General features: G+C 30.6%; 1 long non-coding RNA gene across 7 annotated transcripts; it reads right to left on the bottom strand.

Moving 5' to 3' along the window:
* Positions 1–469: 469 nt before the first annotated feature.
* Positions 470–5,763, bottom strand: LOC114181423. Of its 7 annotated transcripts, none has more exons than XR_003603813.1 (8): positions 5,532–5,763; positions 4,607–4,694; positions 3,821–3,900; positions 2,720–2,911; positions 2,323–2,494; positions 1,739–1,858; positions 1,002–1,060; positions 470–704 (listed from the first exon to the last, which is right to left on the bottom strand). It is a non-coding gene; the product is annotated as an uncharacterized LOC114181423 (long non-coding RNA). The 7 variants fall into 7 exon arrangements; XR_003603815.1 differs by having other exon boundaries at positions 1,745–1,858; XR_003603818.1 differs by lacking the exon at positions 1,002–1,060 and having other exon boundaries at positions 5,477–5,763.
* Positions 5,764–16,299: the final 10,536 nt, after the last annotated feature.

Below are 16,299 nucleotides of genomic sequence, written 5' to 3'. Positions count from 1 at the left end.
TTTTCAAAACCCCGCTATTGCTTAAGGTTTTCAAAACCCCGCTACTGCCTAAGGTTTTCAAAACCCCGCTACTGCCTAAGGTTTTCAAAACCCCGCTACTGCCTGAGGTTTTTTAAAACCTCTACTACTGCCTAGGGTTTTTAAAAACATCTGCTACTACATATTTGTTTGTTTTGAATTTTTTAATAATACATAAATCTTGAAATAAAAGAAAAATTATAAAAGGAAAAATTTAAGATTTTTTTATATTTATAATTTGTAAATATAATGTTTATAAAAGGACCAAAGAACAAATTTTACAATTTTAATATCAAACAAGTTCAAAATTGTCCTGATATTTTTTTCTCTTTTCTACAATATTCTTTGCATATAGTATGCATATTGGCTCATTGTTTTGGATAAAGCATACAATGTTATTGTACTCCAAATATTTGTACACTAACCTAAAGAATTGAAAACAAGTGACAAGTAGTAAAAAACATGAAAGGAAATTATACATTATAGTTATCTGTCAGCTTACATTAAGAACCAAACCAAATGTTTTAACAAATTTATGATGCAACCATCACTTATTTGAACTTGTGCTTCTAACCCTGTTAAATCTTTATATTGGTGCTTCTCACCTTGTTAAATCGAGGAACACATGGAAATCCTGCTTGGTATGGTCTATTACTTCTTCCACTGAGAATCCTTCGAACAACAACCTAAAAGGCCATCATATCAAATATATTAATCCACTAGATCTACTACACACGAAGGAAACCAATCTAAATTTTGAAAGTAATCACTCAATATTTTTATGTCTCATTCCTTACGGCATCCAATTAGATTAAATTACTATAAATCAAATGAATTTTTATTTAATATTCAATAAATGTAGATCATGATCATGTTATATGTCGTGCTCTCGTGACACCACTCTCGATACACATAACACATAATTATATCACAAAACAAGGAAAAAATAGTTATTTAAAGTGAAGCTTGAATTTGAAAGATACTTTGTCAGAGTTTTCTTCGTTTCCAACAACAGGTTGACAAGCCAGTCATATTCAAGTTTCTGTTCAAAATGACTAAAGCTTAGAATTAGAAAAAACTTAATTGAGAGTTCAGGCAAGACAAAATAGAAAAATGGTCTTGAACCATATATTCATTATGTTCAGGCAAGACGACAAAATGCCAATTCAAACCTTCTCATCTTTGAATAGGAAGATTTTATCAATACTACTGATTATATTCAAGTATTTCTGCAGTAAAAATCAAGTTGTTTTAAAGTAAATTAGCAGCTGGAGCGATCTTACCCTTATTTTGAGTATCATGCAAATGACTGCTGAGTGAAACCTTATGAGCATATTCATAAATAAGGAAAAAATCATCATGACTAGTTGCATGGCTAACCAATTCTACCTTAACAAAATTAATAAGAAATTGGACTCAAGCTGTTGAATTACTGCAAGGAATTTATTCTGAAAACTAATCTATTGCGAACAATAAGAAAGCATTACCAAATTAGCATGATGAACCTTGCACAAAACTTTTATCTTTGGCATAAATTATTTAGTTTTTGTAGCTGTAATTCTTTTAATAGCAACTTCCTAGAAGATTTAAAATACAGGACAAATCAGTAAGAGTATAATAGTTGTCTCATTAGTTCCTTATGGTGAAGCACTTGCTTTTTTCTACAACACAACTAAAAGTATACGACCCCAAACCTGCTCACAATGGAGAGCATACTAACCATTACCATGTGCTCTGTGCCCAAGTAGATTTGAATCAGAGAAACCATTGGTTGAGGCAAAAATCACTTCACATGAAAAAACTAAAGGTCTATCCAAGTCCAACATGTGAGGTATTAGGGCTGCAATATCAAATTTTAATAAACTTTAATCTAAAATTGTCTCGTAGAGATGAGTGTAAGTGTGTGTGTGTGTGTGTATAAGTACAAAGAATCAATACAAATTTGAGGTCAATTAACATGTGTAGACTTAAAAAAAATGTCTAGGAACTTCTCCCTTAATGATTGGCTTGCCAAAAAAAATCTAGTGTACTTTTACCAACTAATACATATTTAATAGTGGAATCACTCAAATTTATTGTGATTGGGAAAGAACTCCTTTGATACCATAAAACAATAAATTTACTCATTTCCCCTTACTCAAACAAAACAACGAGTCCCTTTAGTTTCCTCCCTTTTTAGATAAATTAGACCGAGAAAATGTGTTTGGAATATTTTATTAACATTTAATTGTACTTTTAAGTACTAATGTAGTAAGAGAATATAGCCACAAAATAGAAGTGAAAAACTTATATTTCAGCACTTACATGGCTACTAGGCTCTGAATCCATAAAAACAACCTGTAAAATCTGCTCCATTGTTACTTGATCTTTCAGCTCACCAAATTGTTTAGACTGTACAATGATATGCTTTTTCATGAAAGATTAGATTGTTTTAATTCAATCCCGATCCAGTAAAAGCAATGATGTCATCTTAAACCTGAATATGCAAATTTGATATCACTGTCAATCTAGCTTCAACAATGCTATATTTTGAAAACTATAGCAAAAAGTTTTAGGTATAAAAATAAACAAAAACAAAATATTATCAAAATATTAAAGTATGAAATACTGATGTTGAGTGTTCTACGTAAAAAGGTCCAATCATTAGCATACATAAACCAAGAATAAAAACAAAGTAGAAAACATGGAATAAGGAACATACATATAAGGTGTATCCCCACCAAACTTCTTTTGATTAACAAATCCATAGAGAAGCTTGATGTAACCTCCACCACACTCAATCTCCTTTTCAAATTTTACAGAATGTTGGAGGACCACTATTTTGTTCTTGTTGGTGAATTCAGGTATTTTAACAGAGATGGCAAAGTGTTTGCATCACTGGATGTTTGAATACCTACAATATTCCAGAAAATGGCAACAAGTTACAAGGTAAACCAAATTCCTGTTATTATACACATTAAGAAAGAAAACAATAGAAGTTCCTCAGAATGTAATGTGTCTTAACTAATTGAAATTTTGTGGTAGTAAATTACTCTCCCTTGACTTGTACTCTACATTTTCTACCCAAAGCAAGTAGGCTTACCTCAAGAATATGCTAAAAAAATAGTCGAAACTGTGACTACTATGTAGTGCATATTTTTCTCTTCTCACATTTTCCCCTTCACACTCACACATGCATCTTCATTATTTTATTTTATATATTAAAACTGTAAGGAAATTTTTTAACTATAGTATATTTACATCTATATAACAATTTAACCATGTTCACTACAAGAGATGTAATATTTAGAAAACGTTTATAGATAAACTTACAAATCATTGAATAACAATTTGTTTTCATTGACAACTAGATTATGAGTTATGCAGTGAGTAATTTATGAATGATTCATACAATCAATCATAATTCATACAAGGTCGATTGCTGAAGAAGTTGGAGTTAAAGCTTTTGTATCTTAAAGACATTCCAAGCAGTGTTTGTAGCATGTCCAGTAGTCGCAAATACATGTTCAGTAGCTTCCCTTGAACTTTCCCCAAACCAACCAAATCTTATCTATCAAATTCAACTTTAGAAAAAAAAAAGCATATGCATATTACTTAAATATCATTTCATAAGTATAACAATTAATCTACTTTTATTTGAAGTATTTTCTAAACAGGTTAGAGTGCATTATTCTGGTAAAAGTTATATATCTAAGTTTAACAATTTTGTATAAAGATAGTAACTAGATTGCTTAAACTTAAAATAAGTAATAAAACTGAATTTGAAAACATGTGTGAGAAAAATTTGTAAGGCTATATTTACCTGTTAGAAACCACTCTTGATGTAGCTTTGGAAGTGGCAGAAAGAGTTTGTTTTTCAGAAGCTTCAGCAACATCTAGAACCTTGTCACATGTAAAAGTTGCTAAGGCCACATGGTAGAGTGCAAGAAAATCAGAAACTAACTTGTAGGATTTTCAATATTCAAGCAAGATAATAATTATTTTATATTAAATATAGTTGTGTTTTGTTGAACATTAACTGAAATTAGTCGTCTTGTCTTGTGTCTGATGCTCATTGTAAAAGATATATGCATAACAAAGGAGAATAATGAATTCTCCTTTCCTATCTAAAGTAGAAATAGGTTGAACAAGCCATATGTATATATAATGTCAGAGACTTCTTACTAACAAGAGCATCTCCAATTTTTTTTAAAGCAAAACGTAAATACTTGAATTCAGCATATTCAGTGAAATAATATTGTTTAGAGGCCAAAGAGAAATAATATAATTAATTGGAGGCCAAGGGTCCCTCAAGCTTAATGGCTCCTTGTGTTGTCCATGCTTGTTGAGAATTCACTTGGCATTTCTATTACAAGAAGCGACAAAACACTCCTTGTAAACATGAACTACAATCTTTCTCTCACATGGTTCAGAATCATCTAGAAAATATTGACAAGCCACCAAGAAAATCTAAGTAACAAATTGCTACTTTGTCAAACATGTAACAAACATGTAACACTCAAACCAAAACACGAACTCACTTGATACCATGTCATCTCCATACTAATGTGAGAGAAAAATCTAGAAAATAAATGACAAGAAAACTTACCTCAAGTTTCATATAACCATGCCTCACGACCTCATTTATTTGTGTATAATTTTGCAAGAACTTCAATTTATAGATGTGGTGTTCTCATCTACAGATTAAGAAAAAGGCATAAAAATGTTAGTAGTTAAATCAATAATTATATATATATATATATATATATATATATATGAACTATTTAATTGAAATATTAAACACATAAGATTACTGTAAAACATGTTGAAAGATAAGAATTTAGAGATGGGTTTCTTACCAAAACATAAGAAACATATTAAATAATGATATTTTATGGATTACATTTATTAATGATAAATCAACTAGAGAACATATTAAATAATAGTATTGATGATGATTACATTCTTAACTGGAATTATACAAGTAGATAAATTAAACATGTATTACAACAATGAAACCAATTGCACGGGAAACATGATACATCCAAATCCTGTGAAATATTTGACAAATGCTTCACCATTACATATCCCTCTTTTAGTTTTGGACCATACTCTTGTATAAAGGATAGCTTAGAGACTTCCAAAAACCTACAAACCTATAATCTAAAACCAGTTGTTACAAAAGACAAATTTAGTTCTAGAGAATTGTAGAAGTTACTGAAGGAAAAACAGATTTATGGTTCACAAATTCTATCAAAAGACAATCTAACTGATCAGGATTCTCATCTTGTAAAAGTATTTCTAATCTAAATTTCAGGACAGATTGTTATATGTGTAAAGTTGTACTTTTTGAGATAATGACCAACAATAACCATGGAATTCACCTACTAAGAATAAAAAAATCTATGCGATAAAGTGATTGTTAAAGCATAAAGTTAAATGTGAGTATCAATGCTAGAAACATAGAGTTTTTCCATACATCTGGAGTGAAAAAGTGTTGAAAGCGTGAACTCGCGAAATCACTACGAACTTACAAATCAGCAAAACCAACGAAGCACTCACTCCCGTGAAGCACCAGCCCTCCTCGCCTGTGGTCACACCTTCCTTGCTCAGACGAAGTCACCGCCGACAACACCGACCACTATGAGAAGCCCTTCCGACTCAGACGAAGTGACCACGCCCTCTACTCTCCTCTTCGATTTTCTTCCTCTGTGCAAAATCCAAGGATTTTTAAACCTCTACTACACATATAAATTGTTTGGGTTATACTAACCTCTCCTAAAAAACCTCAACTAAAATTCAGAATTTTTGTATGATAAAAGTACAACCATTTAAATTTTTTTTACAATATTATTTTCACTTTTACTTATAAATTTAAGTTATCATATTTGAAATCATAATTTTATTTTAAAGATATATATTAATTAAAATAAATGTATTCTATTCAAATAACAAAAATAAATTAAATTAAATTAAATTAAAACTATAAATAAAACACATTTAATATATAATAAAAATTGTTTAATATACAACAATATGTCAACTAAAAGACACCAAAAACACTAGGTCATTCCTCTCTTTTTTTCTAATCCTGAGTAATTTTATTTTTCATTTCTCACATGGAAGTGGCCAAGGAAACTCCAATATATGTGTGGCCTCAGTTGAACATATCTTCAACAATCGTCTTTGCCTCAACTGATGCACCACGCAAGCCAGGTAATGTGAATCCTACAACATAGAATCCATTTTCACCTTTCCACCCGTTTGGAAATGGTTTTCGGGGACAACCCATCTTTCTCCCTAAACATGTCATTTTCCCTGTTCAAGAGTTCAACCCCATATCAACATATATTCCATTGATATCGTAAAGTTAGCAACAAAGAAGTAAAGGAAACTCAAACAGATACACGAATGTTGAAATCGAATCATGAATGTTAAAATTGAAACTCAAAAGGATATGATCTACACCTAAGAAATTGAAATTCTCCAAAATAATTGAACCAAATATGTGGATTTAGAAGAAGGCTAATAAAGAAACTCTACAATATTAACTATTAAAGTGTAAATTATAACATCAACAAAAAACATGTGTAGGCTATGGAAAGGTATAAGAGAAGGAATTTATGTATTAGGATCTAGAATTTTATGTATGAATGATTGTCTCAGCAGAAAATAAGATGGTCAGACATGCTCTACAACATTGATCTACAAGTTCAAATAAAAAGAAAATTCAATAACAAGTTAATAGTTGGATAACAATTTACATCTACCAATACTCCTAAAAGAACATTGTATTGCTTTTGATGTTTTAGTTAAAATTATTTAGTTGGTATCTCCTCCTGAACAGGCAACAAGAACAAAAATCTAAGCATGCTAAAGAGAGTAAAATAAAGTAAAAAAAATGTCATTACTATCAATGGTGTCAGTAGCCATATGGATTAATTCAAATGCAATAAATCACCTATGAGATTCTTTTAAGGTGGCCATGTGGGAATGTTTGAACAAGTTTTTTATGGATATTTTAAAGAAAGAATATAAGAATAAATATACGTAAAAAATTTATGAAAACTCTAAAGAGAAATATTTTAATATTGAGTAATATTTTGTGGTTAGCAGGGTAAAAATCCATAATAAGTGGATGATAGGGTTTGACCACCAATTTTAAAAGTAAAACAAAAGTAAGTGTAGAAATTGTTTCCCAATATTAATTGTTTAAAAATATGAAGAAGAAAGCATCATGGTATTGGAATCCGCACTATATGAGACTTAACAACTATAAGCTACGGATAAATTCTTGCATTATAAAATACTACTTATCAACATAACTCACTAGGTTCACCCGACAATCTACATAAATAAAAATCAAATTTTGATACAAGAATTCCATGGGTTGATGCAACAAATATCTGGGAAAGTGGTAGTTTTAAATCAAACTTTATTTGCTTGATAAATAGTATGCTACCAATGTAAAACAAGTACAATTATAAAACAATGTCTTGAATGCATAGCCACGATGCTGCAAGAATACATTTGGAAGAAATTAATTCTAGAGAATAGTTTTATCATATCAAAAAATACTTAACAATGCCTTTTGGATGAGAGAGGTAAAAACACATTAAACTTCAATGTTTATATAATGTGGTCCCACTAGCATTGCTATATTCTGTGGGTATATAATAATTCTTATATGTCAAATTGTCCATGACATGTTGTAAATGCATTTTGAAATAATTTGGTGCTTAGATGTTGGTGGTATCTGCAATCTTAACAAGCATGCCTCTTTACCCTAAGGTAGATCTTCCCAAAGTAACAATATTTTATGAATGATTGTAGAGTAAAAGAAGCAGAGCTAGGAATTCAATTTGTGAGTCTAATTTTGGTGGCAACACTCACCAATACCAATAGACTAGTTTTTCTACCCGTGCTATGCACGAGGTTATTTAAATGTAATTTTTTGGACGAGTATTTTAAATGTAATTTTTTTGGTAAAGGCAATGAACAATAAGTGCTATCCAATAATATATATGATGAAAATATGATGTCATTAATAAATTGTCAATTGTATGACACAAAAAAGAAAATGTCATCCATGTTATGTAATCCATTAAGAACCTAATAAAAAACATACATCTAATACTTTTAAAAGCATTGTTGCTCTATTTCATCATAAGTGTTCCTTCTAATTTCAAATTTTAGAAAGAAAAAAAACAATTGCATAGGTGTTTCTTCTGTTGTCTCCTTCTTTATCTGCAACAACCAAAAAAATTATTGATACAAATGAGCACTTTATAACGAAGTGTTACCAAATTACCAAATTACATCTCTTTGTTCAAGCTATTTTCAAACTACATTTGTGCAATGAGATGTTACAAACTTACATTAATATTTATTACTTCTTGCATGTATTCTTTTTTGTAGAACCATTTTCCTTCTGAGCCTTCCATTTTGAGACAAAAGTCTTGCTTCACGTTACAAATGATCCAAATTATGTACTTATTTACATGTCTGAGATTTGAATTAAATTTGAGAATTACCTCCATCTGTTATTATTGTTGCAGAATGAATTGTTGTTGTTGAAGAATGATTTGATTGTGTTGTTGTTTCATCACAAGACTGAACCTATTTTCAAATAATAGCATGACATCAAAAGTCTAACACAAACAAAATATAAATTAATTTATGATATAAGAATAATTCGGTTATAAACAGAAGACTTACTAAACTCAAATCAAATAATGTTTCCTCTATATAACATTTTCCAATAATTGATCAGATTGATTTATTTTGGCTATCACTACTAAAGGAAACATATTTCATTATGCATGTTGATTGTGAAGTTCCAATAAAAAAAATATACATAGTTTTGCAATATAAATTTAAAGTAAGTTCAGTCCAATGAAACCTGATATCTTGTTTCTTTTTATCTGCAAAAACCAAAAATTAACTGATACAAATTAGCACTTTATAATGAATTGTTACCAAATTACACCACTTTGTTCAAGGTGTTTTTAAACTACATTTGTGCAAAATAAATATTTTTGTTAGTAATTGAAATACAGTGAACTTTAAAAGATGACAATATGTATATAAACATACAACCTGTAGGCAAATTTGATGGCATAAAAATTGCACTTGGTGAGAAGTTGTAGTGTTAAGTTGCAGTGGTCGTCATTGTCACTCTAGAATTTCAAGAATTTTATCATTGTCACTATGTAATTTGAAGATGGAAATCAACAACATTGCTACAACTTGACCTGCATTTATTATAAATTTAGTTAATCAACAACATTACCATTGAACAATTGAATAAATTAGAAGAATAGTGTGAAATAAATAATGACATACCTATAGTTTTTTCTTTGTTAAAGAGTTTTGAAAATTTCCTTGTACACAACATTTTTAGTTGTGTTTGTTATATTTCCGTCTTCATCTAGAATAAGTATTTTGAGTCCTTTTTGAGTTTTAACTCTAGAAATAGCAACATAGTTGTCCATGTGTGAAAACTGGACGTGGGAGATAAAGTCCAACTCTAGAGAGAGATTGACCTTGACTTTTATTGATGGTCATTGCAAAGCAAAGTGATATAGGAAAATGTCTTCTCTAGAATTTAAATGGCAAACCTCAATCTGAAGGAACTAAATCCATTCTTAGGATAAAAAATTTATCACCAACGTTTTTCCCTGTAATAACAGTTGTAGAGATGACATTTTTTTCCTAAATGATTGACTTATAATCTTGTTCCATTGCATAGACCTTTGGCTTGATCAATATTTCTAAAAAGCATGATTGGTACTCTTGTTTTCAACTTAAATCTGTGATTCAAAATACCTGAACATTTGATTTCATTTTAAAAATCGGATGTAAACCATTCAGATTGCATTTCTTCATCTTGATCAGATTGGCAAGGTGTATCTGAACTTAGATACGTAATTTCCTCACCACTTATTAAAGATAGCATGAAACCATTAACTGCGTCTACATAATCATTTGTTGGGAAAAGTATTGCTCCATCATCAAAATAACTAGGATTCCTCATATGTAAAACAAAATAAGGGTACACAAATTAAACCAAAGACATCAAAGGTGAATCTGTATTTTGAATCAACAATTGTTCTGGAATTTCAACCATGCTTTCACCATTTTCATTTAAATACATCTCTCCATCTCCAATTTTCAAGATCCAATTAGCAAAATCTTTTATCTCCTCTGTTGTCTACCTATTTTGGGTGGTATTTAATCTCATATTTTTTTTATAGCTTTAACACTTTACAATATTGCCATAAGTCAGAATAGTGTATTGAAGATTTAATGATATCGTACCCGGATGCCTTCTTTATGACAAGTAGAATTTGTCTAAAATCACCTTCCAAGACAACCACTTTACCACCAAATGGTTTGCAATTGTTGCACTCATCAACATTTTTCATTATATCTCTCAAAGTTCTATCAAATGCTTCAAAACACATTTTGTTCATCATCGGTGCTTCATCCCATATGATCAAATTGGTTGCCATTAAAAGCTTATCACATAGACTACCTTGAACAATGTTGCATGTTGGTTCCTCATTAATTAGTAGTGGGATGCAAAAAGTTGAATGTGCAATTTTACCACCAGGAAGAAGTAACGAAGCAAGCCACTTGAAGCTACATATTCACTTGCTTCTTATTGCAGCTAACAATGTCTTCCACATGAGAGTTTTACATGTACCACCATAACCATACAAAAAGAAGAATCCTCCATGTTTTGACATTATTGCAATCATTATATCGTCATATACATGCACTTGTTCATCAATGAGTGACTTGAAGAGCACTTATTTTTTAGCCATGTCTTCTTTATTATATTGAAGCTCATGAATAATAAATTTGTTTTCAAATGGAAATGAATCTGAAATATCTAGTTGAGGTAGGCAAGGATAATCTTTTAAAGACCTTCCATTTGACATCAACATTTTTTCAATTTCAAGAAGACAAACTTTTTGTAATTCAGTTTCTTCCATTTGAAGTTCTGCACCAAACGAAAAATGATATCAATAAATTCTATTCAGTAACTTATTGACAAAAATAATATAGAACAAACTATCCGAACAGATCTATCTTAATTTTTGACTCAAATCAAGACAAAGTGATGGTTGTAATCAGATGGCAAGTAAAAATAAAATGACACTTAAAACAACATAAAACAAAATAACAAAAAAAATAATTGAAGAAATAACATTATATAATACCTAGGCAGTTTAAGTCCTTTCTTTTTTGGTATAAAATTCTATCATATAACAAACTCTAAGTAGAATTTCAAACTACATCAGGTTTCAATATTGTATTCATGGCCAACAATGTAACAAACAATCTTCTAAGTTGATATCCAGGTGCAATTTCACTAGCTTCCTTAATTGTATCAATAAATTCCTTATCATCAGCCAATAATCCTAAAGCATAGCAAACCTCCTGGAATGTTTCAAACATTTGACCATCAATTGTCCTTAAACTTTCTAATCAACACAACCTTTTTGAATAGTCAATAATATTCGCATATAATATATTTCTCTAGAGCCAGGCGGAATATAAGTAAGCCTACCAATGTTGTAACCTTTCTTCCTTGACTTCCATTCCTTTTCTTTTGCTATCCACACAAATTTACTTAGGAAGTCCTCGTAAGTCAAATCTTTTGCTTCTGTATATTTACGATTAGCCTCGAACCAACCTAGAAACATTGTGTTACCGTTTTCACATTTGTTGAATACAACATTAATATCATCATCATCATCTTTAAACACCGTTGATTGCGCGCCTGCAAGATGGAATGTTAATCTTTGAACAGAAGGCCACCTATGGTGAATATCAAAAGCAAATATTCGCCAAACTACTTCGCATGGTGAGAGGTATCTACAGTCATAATACCTCTTTATTTCATCAATAATGGTTTCTTTGTTCAAATATGCAGCAACGTTAGTTATTTTAACTATAGCTCTATCAAGACCTTTGTTGAAATACTTGAACAAATACTTGATTGCATTTGTCTTATTACAATATTCTATATTGACATAAGCTTGATACCTCATTAAAAGAAGTGGATTGTAAGGAATCACACTGGAATTTTCCATCTGGATTCCATTTTTTTCTACAAAACTGTCATTATCACGTCTTCTATATGACGGATATCCTTCTTCATCAATTGTAGTACAACTTGAAAAATTTTTTGGATAATATTTTAGACATCTACCTTCTTTCATGCACGGAGAATTGAATCGTGCAGGTCCACATGGCCCATGTATCATGTAACTGGAAACAACTTTATGCAATTTTGGGTATAAATCTTGATTAGGCAATTTAGTTGAAATTACCTTATCAATATCTGCTAAGTCTTCAATTTTCTTTCTCCATTTAACCACAAAGGTATATGAGTGTGTGATAATCCTTTGTGTGTGATAATCCTTTTTTTTTAAAATTCTATTGTGTATATACCTAATTATATAAAAACAATAAATACAGTGATGAATATTGAATAACTAAATAAATAATATAAATATAAAATGACATACGGAAAATACATGTAGTAGTCTTTCTGAAGAAGTCATTTTTTTTAAATTTGTCATCGTTTGATCAAGTTTCATTTTGAATACTCTACACACAATGTCAGGTCTATCTGATGCAGATAAACCTCTTGGAGAAATAAAATCACGTATTTCACTTCAATTAACATTGCACGTTATAGTTATGAAAAAATCAGGATATCCAAATTTCTTACAAATTGCAATAGCATCTTGACAATTGTTAAACATATACTTGTACCACTTGTGAAGGAAGTAGGCAACACTATACGTCTTCCAATTAAAGAGGAATTTGTCTCCCCTCTATTAACAACATCTTGTAATCCATTAAAAATATCACAACGTATTAACTTCTGATTTGCTCTAATGAAAGAGAAATGTTGTGCTTCAATCATAGTGTAGCAGTCGACCAAAATTATTGGAATAATCAACACGCATTAACAATGTTACCAAACTCTGAAGACCTCTCTTGGATTCTAAAGACTATAAATTCTCTCAAAGAAATCCGAACTCTTACCCTTGCTTTACATTTTGAATGATTTTCTCTAATTGAAATATCTTCTTGATAACCATTTTCTCCAAATGGAAACATTAGAGGATATTGCAACGGAATAAAGGCAATGTGGGTTTCATGCAATCTGGTCAATTCTCAAGAACATTTCTTCACAATGATATCTCTTCCTACATCCGGATTACCAAAATCACCAACTATTAATGCAGTTATCTCATCACATGAAGGTGTGTTGTAGACTCTTGGATCTTTTTATCTGCCCCTAAATAATCTTAGTGTGAAGTTAGATTTCGAATTGTCTGCTGACAAATCTCTAACTCTTCGAAATGATTTTGCAAGAACAATTTGATCATCAATCATTTTCATCAAGTCAGCAACCAATGATTGATCTACAAAAGATTTATCTGGATTTGACCTAAAACACATTTGAACAAACTGAAGTTAAAACAAAATATAGAAGTTGTGCAAACTGAAATGCTTCATTCTGTTGCTGATTTCATTTTCAGTATCGTAAATGTAAAGTTGTGCAAACTTTGGTTTCGATCCATTTTGTGGCAATAAAATTCCAATGCGATGGTAGTTTTGTCCATTAAGAATGAATTGAGGTAGTGTAGAACCATTATTTATCGAAATATCTATCTTACCTCCAATTGATGTGAATGATAACATATTGTTGTTATTCTTATATTTTGTAAATTAGATAACAACAACACTTGTTGTACTCAAAGCATTAAAATTGAATTTTTCTTCTTAACAATATATAATTTAAGGAATTACCATAATCAAACCGAATAAAAGCATTAAAATTGAATTTTACATGTACATATTACACAAAATTAAAATCAATAGCATTTTAACTAATAAATTAGATAACAAGAACACTGGTTGTACTCAAAGGTGTATTAGTTATAAAAAATGTAATGAATTAATTTCAATTTGAGGTAGTGCACAGTCAAAGTATATTAAAAATGGTATAACATAATGGACACCAACAATTATTATTCAAAATATATATATATATATATATATATATATATATATATATATAGTCATTGATGCCAACTTTAAAAGTAGAAGTTCCAAAAATACATATCTAGTAGCATATAATTCAAAAAGGATCATTGCTACATTTGAAGTTCAAAAACAAAAAAAAAACATAAACTAACATCTAATTAATAATTAGAATAAGTCAACACTTTGACATGATGATTGCACTTCATCTGGTCAAGTTCAAAGACCACGTCAAGAGTTTCATCAAGACCACGAATAGTACAAAATTGCTTCCAACCACTTCCAATTCTTAAAATTTCATTGTCATAGATAATCGCCAAAATCAGTAGACAAATTCTAAAAAAAAATTGTTACATGACTATATCAAAACTAAAAATTAAATATTAAAAAATTAATTGATTAAATATAAATATGTCAATATAAATATAAGTATGTAAAAAACTAATAAAAATCACCAGATGGCTAGCGCGAACTTGCAATGGGGTTAGACCTATGGTAAAATGCATCTTCGGACTTCTGGAAAGAGGTTCTACTGTCACAATTCTGTTATAAAACCTACCAATAGACAAAGGTTCGCACTTCCCTGAAAAACAATGATCTGGAAGCAAGAATTTGCCACATATCCAAAGTAAATACAATGATCATGTTATAGTTTGTAAAAACTCGTTAAATCATACCACCCTTCAATTAGTAATGGTTTCTCTAAATTTTTGTTGTAAATGACAACATGAGTGTTGTCGTCAACATTAGTTAGACTCCATTGGTTTTGAAGATTTTCATCATAAAGAATTGCGAAAGCACGATCAACATAACCAACGACCTTGAAGAACAAAAAGTTAGTTGAAAATAAAAATTTATTCACAAAGATAACTTACATAAAAGAAAGGTCTAGAAAGAACATACCTCATCTTTCAAAAGAATAATGGAAAACTGGTACCTAGTCATTGTGTTACAGATGTTGGTGTCCATATTTTATGAAGATCGACAACAAAGAAATAGAAAAAAGAAGAGAACAGGTTGGAAAGGTCGAGGATTGGGTGCAAAATGAACTTATGACATTTGATCTACTTTTATAGGAAAAGATATATCACGTGAAAACACTGCTCCCAAGATATACGTTCAGAGTGCTCAGAGTGGTGATACTATTACTTTATTGGAAAAAGATAAAGGTTTACTTAAAAGAATAACAAAGTAAAATTTCAACAAAAAATAATACGAATTATTATATTATGATATAGAATAAATTAAATATAATATATAATATTTATAATATATAATAAATGATATCACTACAAAAATATGTAATTATAATGGAGGTTTATTACTGAGGGTTATAATAACCTCTGATAAAATTTAATTTTTTAGAGGTTTTAGAAACCCCAACTACGTACCAGAGGTTTTTTAGGAAAACCCCATTAAAATTTAGATTCATACCTTATTTTTTCATTTTTTTTCTTCACTTCTGTTATTTTTTCATTTCCAGACTTTCTCTCTTTCTTAGTCTATTACCTCAGAGGAAGAAGAAACATCATTCATTCATGTGTGGAGAGTGTTCCTCCCACTGTTCTCTACGTGCCTCCCGATGTTCTCCATGTGTGCCTCTCACTGGTGAACAGGCTATTTCTCAGGACGAAACAACTTTCGATTAAGGTGAAGATGCTCCCACAGTTTCCTAGGAGGAAGAAAAAACAGTTTTCGCTCGTTCTCTACGTGCCTTCCACTGTTCTCCCTGGTGTTTGAAGGTCAAGACTGTCTCCCACGGTTCTCCCTGCGTCTTCGAAGGTGAAGATGTTCTTTCTATTTCAATTTCATCTCCTTGCCTCCAATTTTGCCTCAATCCCATTTCGCCTCAATGCCTCTTTCGATTTCTGGATTGATTTTCAGTTTCTCTTTTTCTCATGTCCTAAATCAGTGGGAAGCGATGAACATGCTTATTTGCCACCTTCAACACTTCAAAAATAATTATTTTTAGCGGGGGTTATTTTTGGCATTTCTGGGAGTTTTAACCCACACTAATGGTTTTACCAGGGGTTCCTTTATCTCCTAGAAGAGCCACCGTAGCTAAGAGATTAGCAGGGGTTTTTAGCAACCCTTGGTATTAGCACAACTTTCCGGAGATTTACAAAACCCCTGGTAATGGCGGGGGTTTACAAAACCCCTGGTAATAGTTGGGGTTTACAAAACCCCTGGTAATGGTTGGGGTTTACAAAACCCCTGGTAATGGTTGGG

Source organism: Vigna unguiculata, chromosome 4 (assembly GCF_004118075.2).
Source record: "Vigna unguiculata cultivar IT97K-499-35 chromosome 4, ASM411807v1, whole genome shotgun sequence".
Taxonomy (NCBI): Eukaryota; Viridiplantae; Streptophyta; class Magnoliopsida; order Fabales; family Fabaceae; genus Vigna; species Vigna unguiculata.
Note: the sequence above shows the minus strand (reverse complement) of the source record. Positions and strands in the feature narration are given on the sequence as shown.